Source organism: Pseudopodoces humilis, chromosome 18 (assembly GCF_049639895.1).
Source record: "Pseudopodoces humilis isolate 2021_Gansu_Grassland_sample_001 chromosome 18, ASM4963989v1, whole genome shotgun sequence".
Taxonomy (NCBI): domain Eukaryota; kingdom Metazoa; phylum Chordata; class Aves; order Passeriformes; family Paridae; genus Pseudopodoces; species Pseudopodoces humilis.
Window position 1 is genome coordinate 2,399,141 of NC_142217.1, and position 10,967 is coordinate 2,410,107.

Here is a 10,967-nt window from a genome sequence, read left to right on the forward strand (position 1 = left end):
TTTTCTTAGCATTCTTTCTGAATGTAGGACCAAACAAACTAGGAGATAAGGCACAAGAGAGAGATATTGGGCAAGGCAGACCCTGCATGAGAGCACCTTTGCTGAAGACTCCTGCCTTTTGTATTGGGGCTCAAGTTCAGGCTTGACCTCCAGACAGGTATTTTGGGGGCTCTTCTCTGTAAAAAATCTTTCCCTTGAGTATCTTCATTAAATATAGCCCAGTTGCCTCCATATTTTTTTCTGATGTTACAATCTTCAGGATGCCCCAAACGTACATGATTATCCTTCTTTCCCTACCTTGTACACTCCATGATTCCCATGTCTCCACCTCCTTTGTGGCTCAGCAAGGGCTGGTGGGGATGGCATCAGTGTTCAGATCCAGTGCAGAGGCCAGGCTGGGAGAAGGGACCATACTGTGGGCTTGTGCCTCATGGAACTCCCAAGAATTCCAGGCTGCAAGCCAGACATACACACACACACACACACACACACACACACACACACACACACATATATATATATATCTGTATGTGTGAGATGCCTTCTGCATGGGTGACTTGGAACTCCTTGAGAGGCCCTGAGAGAAAGTGACTGAAAATCAGGAGTTTCACCCTTGTGAAAATTGTGGTATTTCAGAAATTGCACTTGTCCTCAAGAATGTGGAAAAAGCAACTTTTCAAAATCTTCCCTGGGCTGGAAATTAAAAAAAAAAAAAAAAGGCAGCAATGCTCAGTGCTGAAAACCTCATTTTCCATTCCCACATGCCAGCCTGTGCCCTCTGGAGCTGGTGGGACTCCCTTCCCTCTTCACTCTCTTCCTTGGACCAAGCTTTTCAGGAGGGTTCATGTCAAGCTGATGTCAAACTGCTCAGGTTTGGCTAAACAAGCCTGAGGCTTGGTCTTTGGGAGAAAACCAGAACTGTCCTGGAGAGAAGACATTACTTTTCCAGAAGCTGTGTGTTCCAGAAATCAGCAGAAAACTGTTGATCACCAATGCTGTAGGCAAGTGAGGCTTGGCTGAGCAAGAAGAGCAGGATGTGCCAGACGTAGGAACAAGCAAACCTGCACAGGTCTGGACACCTCTGCCCAGCCAAGGGGTCTCTGCTCTGAGCTTGTGGGCAGAGCAGTGTGGAGTTTAGGCACCTGTGGCTGGGTGGGAAGGACCACCTGAAGGTTGATGATGGAGGTATCCAGAGTCTATGGTGGACACATGGAGTATCTTTCTCCTGCCACATCCCCCAGAGCAAATGCTTAGAAGTGAATGCCTGTGGGTAAGTCAGTATTTCACTGGCTGGAAGAGGGGAGCTCCCAGTCCTTTACCTCATGTGTGCAGTCTCACCAGGAGCCACAGCTGAGGCTCTCCATCCCCACAAGGCAGTGGGATGCCAAGCTGGAAGGGCACTCAGAGGGACAGATGTGCAGGTGGGAGCAATCTGCACCCTTGCTGGGCCTATCTTTTATTTACTGAGAGGAACAAGAATAATGAAATGCTTAATTCCTTTATTTCCCTTGGCTTGGGCTGTTAGTAGGGCTGATCTGTGCAGCAGATGATCTCCTTGAGATCGGAAAGAAGTAACCCTTTTCTGTGAAAAAACATGAATTAATATCATAGGAGATGATGTTACCTGCAGCAAGGCCTGATAGCAGCTAATGTGAACCAGCAGCTCCCAGGCCTAGAGCTGTCTACAGACACCCCCAGCACCGTGCTTAGGGCTAATCATGACTCCTTTTTTTGGAGATGTTTAGCCAGGGAAGTTGCTGATGTGGTGGGGATGGTCTCCCCATTCTGGGGATGTGGATCCTGAGGTTTCAGGCACCCTTAAGGGTGAGCCAGGATATTTGGCTGTGTCCTGGTGAGACACTTGCTCTGGTTGCAGTGGGGCATTGCAAGAGATGCCCACATGGGGCTGGGAAGGTGGTGTAGGATCTGGGTGAAGGTTGGGCTCAGGTGCCCTGGGGTGAAGGGTGCTGTGCATGAGCCTGGGTGGGGAGGAGCAAGTGATCCTCCAAAGACAGGAGAGCAGGTGGAGGCAGTCCCATTGTGGAGATGGGAGTTCTCTGGGGGTGCCCTCCCTGGCCATGGGCAGGTGGGGCATTGCCCCTCCAAGTTGCTCCCCTGGCTGCAAAGCCCTACAGCCAGGAGAACTCAGAGGCACTTTGCTGTGACAGAGTGAGCTGGACCCCCTGCCTGGCATGGGAGCAGGAGGCAGAGATTATCTTAACCAGGCTAATTAGAGTGTAAAACCACTGAGAGTGTTCAAGAGGACAGCATATTTGGGATGTCACACAGGTATCCCAGGTATTTTCCCTTCTTTATCCATTCCCTCCCCAGGGGAGCCTGGCAGAGAGCTGAAATTCAGGGCTGTAGGGGCCACCCCACCACCCAACCTCTCTCATTCCCATTGTTTCTTGCCCTGGACTGCTCTTCCCATGACCTGCCCTGACTGATCCTCTGCAAAGGTCAGCACCAGGCTGGGACTTGGAGCTGGCAGAGGGAATGGGGCCCCTACAGTGCCACAGCCTCTCTGTGGCCGGACGTACAGTCCCAACACGGCTGAGTCCTGATGGGCTAACAAGGGCTGCTGGCTGGGAGCCAGGCCTGGCCTCAGTTAGGACCACACAGGGACCTGCACCTCTCAGTTCCAGTCTGAACTGGTGGGCAGAGCCTTCTGCTGCTGGATGTAGTTACAGAGCTACTTCCAGCTGTGGGGCCTGGATCCATCCCAGTGCTGCCAGCTGACTCTGGCTCTGTTGCACCAGCTCTGGCTGGCTGTGCCTTCATCCTCCTGGACAGCAGAGGAGGACGGGCTGGCAGCTCTAAGCTGACAGCTGCTCTGTTGGGGTGGTTTCTGCTCCCAGGGTGAGGACCAGGCACATCTTCATCTTCAGGTCAGTGTAGAGGTAAAGTGTGGCTGCATCCCAACTGCAGTTGCTGAAGTTTCCAGCCAACATGAAAAACCCAAGCCCATGTGTTAGAGGGGAGGGGAAACAGCAGTTGAAAACACAGATGGGTGTTTATAAAAAGTTTTTGCAATGTGTCAGTTTTTAAGCCTGCAATGGCATTTTGCTGGCTTTCCAATGGAGTTGTGGTGGAAAGGTGTGGGCATGGCTTGTTTGGATGTATGTCCATGGGTATATAATAATGGCTTGCCAGGTTTTAGATAAACTTCTAGTCCTAGAGGTAAGGCAGGAATCTACCACCTGAGTGGCCCAGACCCTCAATCAAACCAACTCCTCTTTGGGGGATGGTGGAAGGGAGCTCACTTCAGTCACTCCTTTTTGGGCAGCCATGAATACAGGAAGGAGTTGAACTTCTGGAGAAGCGGCTGAGCTGATCCTCATGGAATGTGGCACCACCTCACTGACCTCAGGGCCTTGCTCCCCTCCCGATGTGAGTTGCACAAGGATGCTTTGGAGCCATGAATCAGATGGATATCCTGCTTCATGGAGACATGTCCCTGTGCAAGGAAATGTTCAGCACAAGGTGAAATGTCTCATGGCGCTCTTGGTGATCTCTCACTTTTGTGGCTGTTGATATCTACTGTCTGCTCTGGAAGCAGAGTTGGCCTCAAACCTGCTGCCACAGTGGCAGAGGTGGTGATGAGGAGGGGGTCTTTTCTCTCAGCAGACTGCCACTTCTAAACCCATCTTCCTAACACAGACTGACTTTGAAGGAAAGCTCCTGAGTATGCATTTCATTAAGATTTAATAAAGCAGCTGCCTGCTCCTGAAGAACAAAATTATTATTAGACCCTTTATTGAGGATTAATAGCTAAGTAATCAGCATGTATCTGGTTCCTACAGGCATCTATTACATAGCTTCTAAACCTCAGTGAATATGTTTCTAATTGGCTTTTAAGAACATGCTGTTGCTTTATTAAACTCTAATTAAATGCATATTGGGTAAAGTCCATTCAGAAGTGGTTATTGCAAACTACTTGTCATTACCTAATATGTGTAGCCTAATTGGCCTTCAGCTTATTAGCTCTGTTAATTATTAGATTTTATGGCCTTTGTTTGGGCTTTGTTTTTGTAAACTGGGTTGCATATGTTGTTTTCTTCCATATTCAAAGCCTTCCCAAGAAATGGGTACTGCTGGACAGGCAGGGAGTGGCACTGGGTTTGAAGAGCAGAGCAGATTGGGAGAGGCTCTTCCCAGTTGAGAGATTTTTTTTAGGGATGCTCATGTGTCTCCTGCTTGTCTTGGGCTCAACCCTGATGGAAAGAAAGTCTTCAGGATGGGCTGAAGGTTTCAGGATGGGCTCCAGCCTGGACCATCCTGGGGCCACCTTGGGGCTTGAGCAGAAGGCCTTTACCAGGCTCAGGTGCAGCTTCCACTTGGGACCTTACAAACCCTCCAGCCTCGTATATCAATTTCCTGCCAGGTGGAAGTACGAGGTGGGGCAGCCACACCAGCCAGCAGCATCCTCATCCTTGCAAAATGAGGGTGCTATTTCTGCCTTCACACAGTTCCTGAGCTCCATCAAGCATCTGTTGCATGTCTGCAAGCCTCTTTCCAAGAACCCTGAGAGCATAAATTGTAAGACACCCAAAATTAGGGGATGTGTAGGAGGTTGGAGTACAGACTAGCTGAACAGCAGAACAAGGGATGCTGATGTGGTGTTTCAGCAGAAAAGAAGTGCTGCATGTGTGTGATCAGTCAGCAAAATGCTTATGGGAGGATGCAGTGTTGAGAAGTATTGCATGGCTGATCTCTGGGAAACTGCATGGATTTTGGTTTGATAGCTATTTTCTGTATTTTTTTCTGGCGGTATCAGAACATGTCCTTTCAGCAGATTCAGGACAGGCCATTTCCAGGGCAGGTTAGGGAAAAAAATGGCACTTTGTAATCTGCTGTTGCATGATGTTTTCTAAGGCAAAATGGAAAAGTCAAAATCAAAGAAAGTCAGAATCAGAACAAAAATGGTTCAATTTTCCCAAATTGAAGTGTGGGGTTTTTTTGTTTTGTTTTGTTTTGCTTTGTTTGTTTGTTTTTTTCAGGGAGAGGAAGGAATTTTCCATGGTTGAAGAATTTAAAATTTCAGAGGTCTCCAGAGTGTCTCAGAGGGAGATGGTGCCAGCCGTCAGCAGAGCATCCACCCTTTGCCCTGCCCCGCTCTCCGGAGCCCGAGTGCCGCTCTCGGGGCTCGGGTGCCTCCCCGGCGGTGTCGCCGTCCCTGGGTGGCTGTGCCTGGCTCCGCGGTAGGTGGGCTGTTAAAGGTTCAGAGGGAAAGCGGCTGATCCTGTGCTCATCTCCAGCTGCCGAACCACAGAAGCAGCGCTGCCAGCAGCTGCCTGACCCTCGTGCCCACATCGCGGTGTCTCAGGGGTTGTCACCCCTGTCCCTGCTCCGAAGCCTTGCACGGGGCTAAACTCAGCTCCCAGCCGCAGGCTGCCCTGGCCAGGCAGAGCACTCGACCCAGGGGCTGGCTCTGATAAAAGTGTCTGCCCCTGACAGACGCCTCTTGATCCTCAGCTTCCTGCCACTCCGGATGCTCTGACTCATGGAGAATGAGCACCTCGTCCGAACTTTCACCCCCAACTTGAACCACCCCCAAGTCAAACTTGCTAATGCTTGAAACTTTCAGTTAGCCCCCTCCCCCTATTTTTTTTTAGGTTTTCTAGCCTTTATACTTTCTGCATCCCTGTTGGAAGCAAGGGTGCCAAAATACTTTGCAAAAGGCTGTTCTTGCAGTGCTTCCCAGACCTTCCCTCACTAGGAAATGCCAGAAACTGTGGGAGCAGGCCTGCTCGCTGGAGAGCCTCAGCACAGGTTTTGCAGACCCTGGAGATCTGGAGAAGCTGGAACTTCCCCAGGCATGGACCTCTCTCCAAAGCCAGCAGGAACTCGGAAACTTTGGGGCCTCTTTGGTTTTTCTCTTCTCCAGACCTTGGATCTTTCAACTTAACCTTTGTGTTATATTTATATGTTGTGTGAATATGCCTTTATTTTTCTAATTAGGGATGCAAATTCCTCATTAAAATGCCTGTAGGCCAGGGTTTGTCTTGCTTGACTTAAGGCCAAATCAGAGGGATATCCAGGCTTGGAGCTGTATCTCCTTGCCATCCTTCAGGGCCAATGGACAAAGAAAACAATCCAGACCTTGGAGGCAGCTCTCCTGGGAAAAGGGTTCCCCTTCTCTGTGGCAAAAGGGGAAACCACACAACTGAATGAAGGATCATGAAAGGCTTTAAGAGGCATCACCAAAAGAAGCCGTAGAGAACCTCCTTCTCTTCTGCCTGAGCTTCAGTGGGGATGGAGATCCATGTGCTATGCAGAGAAAATTTGGTCTGAAATTTAAGAGCAATAAACCATTTGTTCATTTAACATTTCCCAATGATTTTGCTGCTGGCTATTTTATTTCAATGGGCTTCCCCTTCCTCTGGCTTTATCAAGATTTTCTTCTCCTTCCTAGAAAATGCACAGGAAAGGGGAGAGGAGAATGTTTTCTTTCCCATGGAAATAGCATTTGACTTCTTACCTGCCCTGTGTGGGGAAAGAGGGAAAAATTCATAGCAAAGTTGAAAATGAGAAATTTTCACTTTGCAATTTCCCTAAAAATAAAAGAAGCTGCACTTTTGGGAATCCTTTTGGCCACTATGTCCTTTTGTTCCATTTGCAGCCATGGAGATGAGTCTCAGGGGGGATTCCTGCTGACTGAATCACAGAATCATGAGGTTGGAAGAGACCTTCAAGATCATCAAGTTCAACCCAGCCCTAACACCTCAACAGGGATGGTGACTCCACCACCTCCTTGGGCAGACTATTCCAGTACTTTATCATTCTTTCCATAAAAATATTTTTCCTAATATCCAACCTGTATTTCCCTTGGCACAGCTTATGACTCTGTTGTCTCGTTCTGTCAGCTGCTGTCTGGAGAAAGAGACCAACCTCACCTGCCTACAACCACCTTTCAGGGAGTTGTAGAGAGTGATAAGGTCACCCCTGAGTCTCCTTTTCTGCAGGCTAAACAACCCCAGCTCCCTCAGTGGTTCCTCACAGGGTTTGTGTTCCCAGCCCCTCACCAGCCTCGTTGCCCTTCTCTGGATGAGCTCAAGTGTCTCAACATCCTTCCTAAACTGAGGGGCCAGAACTGGACACAGCACTCAAGGTGTGGTCTCACCAGTGCCGTGTACAGGGGAAGAATGACTTCCCTGCTCCTGCTGGCCACACCACACCATTCCTGATCCAGGCCAGGGGTCATTGGTCTTCTTGGCCACCAGGGCACTGCTGGCTCATGTTCAGCTGCTGTCACCAGCACCCCCAGGTCCCTTTCTGCCTGGGCACTGTCCAGCCACACCGTCCCCAGCCATTGCAGGGGATTTTTGTGGCCAAAATGCAGGACTAGGCACTTAGACTTATTAAACTTCATCTCATTGGACTCTGCCTATCCATCCAACTGCTCCAGGTCTCTCTGCAGAGCCCTCCTCCCTTCCAACAGATGGACACACACTTCCCGCTTAGTGTCACCTGCAGATTTATTGATGAAGGACTCAATACTCTCATCCATGTCATCAGTAAAAATATTGAACAGAACTGGCCCCAGCACAGACCCCTGAGGGACACCACTGGTGCCTGGCCCCCAGCTGGATGCAGCACTGTTCACCACCACTCTCTGGGCCTGGCCTCCAGCCAGTTCTCAACCCAGCACAGAGTGCTCCTGTCCAAGCCGAGGGCTGCCAGCTTCTCCAGGAGTTTACTGTGGGATACATTGTCAAAGGCCTTGCTGAAGTCCAAATAGACAACATCCACAGCCTTTCCTGCATCCACCAGGAGGGACCTGGTCATAAAAGGAGATCAGGTTGGTCAAACATGACCTACCTCTCCTAAACCCATGGTGGCTGGGTCTGATACCCTGGCCATCCTGTACATGCTGTGTGATGGCACTCAGTATAAACTGCTCCATTACCTTATCAGGTACTGAGGTCAGGCTAACTGGCCTGTAATTACTGGCATCTTCCTTCCTACTCTATTTGTGAATGGGTGTCACAAGGACTGGAGCCCTGTTTTTGTTTGTTCCTGTTCCAGTGGAGGTTGTGGGGCTGGGGCATGGGCCAGTGAACCCTGAGCACCCTGCTGCTGCCCCAGGACCATTACCTGCCCATCATGGAGCTTTAGTGATGGACAGACACAGTCTGTGGCAGGTTGGACACCTGGACACATCCTCAGCTGCACCAGCCATGTCCACCTGAGCATGGCTGTGGGCAGAGGAGTGAGAGGAGAGAAACACTGGCCCAGCTCTCCCCATCACCTCCCCTCAAATGGCTGGATCCTCCCCAGCTCTTCCTGACCATGTCTAAACATCCATGATGGCTTAGGGCTTGAGCAATGCTCTCCCTGCAGCTTCATTGGAGCTCATCTCCCAGTGGTGGGATGCAGGCAGCTCTGTGTGCCACCCCTCTGTGCGCAGCCAACAGTGCCAGCAGCGCTGCAGGTTGTCACTGCAGGCAGGCAGGCAAGGGCAGGTTGGGTCACTCGAGCAGAGTGATTACCTGAGCAGAGGCCTGGACTGGGAGCAGCGGCAGGAGATGTGTGCCCATGGCACCTGGGGCGAGGGGAGAGAAGCCCTGAGCCTGGCTGCTGGGAGGAGCAGAGTGGTGGCACACTGGGGAAATGGCTTCTGGCTCACCAGCTTACCTTTTCTGCAGCCTCCCCTAACTTTTGCATCTGGCCAGTGATGTCAGTGCTATGTTCCTCTGGTGCCCACATCCCTCTGCTGACCCTGCAGGTTGCCCAGCTGAGGGTGGACATGGCTGTGGAGGTCCCACCATGGAGGGGATCTGGATCCCTTCATTTTCCTTCCTCCTTCAATATTCCCCTTGGCTGTGGATCAGCTGGCGAGACCCAGCAAGTCTTGCAGCAAAGATGAGCAAAAAAACCATCTCCTTATGCCTGTAAAAGGAAGAAGGAGAGCATGGCAGAGACAGGCCATCTGATACAGCTCCACTTTCTGCTGTGGAGGCAGGAAGCCTTTTGGACAGGATTTATTTTGTATAGTCTTCCACGCAAACTGGATCCCCCTCCTCTCCTGGCCATGCCTGGCCTTAAATCATATCCTTTGTAATGACATTTCATGCTTGTGTGGCGCCTTGCTTCTGAGCATCCCCAAGTACTCTGTAAACGGATGTCTTGGAGCCTGCCAGGAGGCTGCAGTACCACCCCTCCACCCCCTGCCACCAAGGGAAGGTGATAAACCCTTCTCACATATCACCTGGATGCCTGACCATGCCTGCATTGGTGCCACAGCCTCCTCTGCATTCCTCTTGGCTACCCCTCCCACCCCGGCCATCTCCATGGAGATCTCTATCCCTTCTGGAGTGCCCAGAGTGAGGTGCTCAGGGATGAGCAGCTCCAGTCTAAGTCAATGGGATGCTGCCCTGCAGCCTGGCACATGGCCTGCAGCATCACCTCCCACCTGGAAAGTCCCTGCCAGGGAATATGCATAGCTGTCCCCCATCATCAGAGCTGCAGGGTCGACAAAAAGCCACCCTCAGCATCCCCAGACCCCATTTTTGGTCAGGAATGGATTTGTCGGGTACACTGTACCCTGGGGCAAGGCAGGTGTTAACTGCATAGACGTCTTGCTTGCTGAATCCAAATAATTACAGCATTTCAGATTCCCTCTTCCCTGTACAAGCCCTCAGCTGTTATCAGGTCCTCCTCAGTCTTCTCCAGAGGTTTCTTTACCGCTGCAGGGTCCCAGGAGATGCATTGGTTTTCATTGGACACTGCTCTGGCTTGGCCCAGTAGCAGAAACAGTCTGCCCTCCCAGATCTCCTCCAGCACCTTTGGCTGCTTGGCTTCCTCCACTGGACCGTCCTGGGCTGTGGGGAGGATTGCTGAGTTAGAGACAGCTGGATGACTACTGCATCCAACCAGGATTTTGGGCTCTGATAGATGGTTTTGGAGGTTGTCTCAAACTACCTACTATTTTTTTGTGAAAGTTGCCTTCCTGGGAAGAATTCTTTTAACTTCCCTCAGAGCTGGAAAACCACAACACAAGAGCTAACTGTTGACAGTGATGCCTTTTGTGCGGGAGCCAGCGGTGAACGGAGAGGTGAACCTTGGGTGTAGATGATGCCTTCTTCCAGTGCAGCTGGTCATTGCTGGGAGAATCAGTGCAGAAATGTCCACAGGCACTTTGGCTGGCTCCAGGTGCTGATGGCGCAGCCCCTTGCCAGGGGATAGACCTCAAGTCTGCTGGGCCACTGCAGCTGCTTCTGTGCAGAGCAGAGCTGGTGACCTACTCCAGCCTCCAGGGACTTGGGTCTCCAATGTGCCCTGTGAACACCAGGCTGCTCTGGGATTCTTTTTCCTCTACAGAAAGTCAGCTTCATTCTTCTAAGGCACCTAGAGGAAAAAGATTGGAATCTGAGGGGAGGTTTGTGGTGAAGTGGAGAAGATCAAATTCTCTTGTCTGGTCTGGTCTGGTCTCCATCTCATAACTTTATGAGTTAACCATCGACCCATCTCATAATTTCATCCCATCCCATCCCATCCCATCCCATCCCATCCCATCCCATCCCATCCCATCCCATTTTCTGTTCTTCCTCTCCCATCTTACCCTGTTCCAGCCCACTCTATCTCATCCTATCACACCCATCCTATTCCACTCACCCCATCCCCCCACATACCTCTTTCCTCCCATGCCATCCCACCTATTCCATTGCTCTCCACCTCACCCCCATCTCCTGTGGACATCCATGCCAGCCATCCCCAGATGCTGCTCTTGCCAGGGGCATGGGCCCATTGGTGATGGAGGCCAATTGGAGCAGTTATCCAGGATGTGTGTCAGTGAAAACAGAAACTCAATAAGCAAGATAAGCAGATGATTTATAATGGCATTTGTGAACTTTAGGAAAGAGCTTTACAGCCAGATTTTACAGACCACACAGGGAGAGGTTAAACTCTCCAAAACCTTGGAGATTTTTTAAAAAATATTTTTATATTTAAAAAAAAGACTTTCC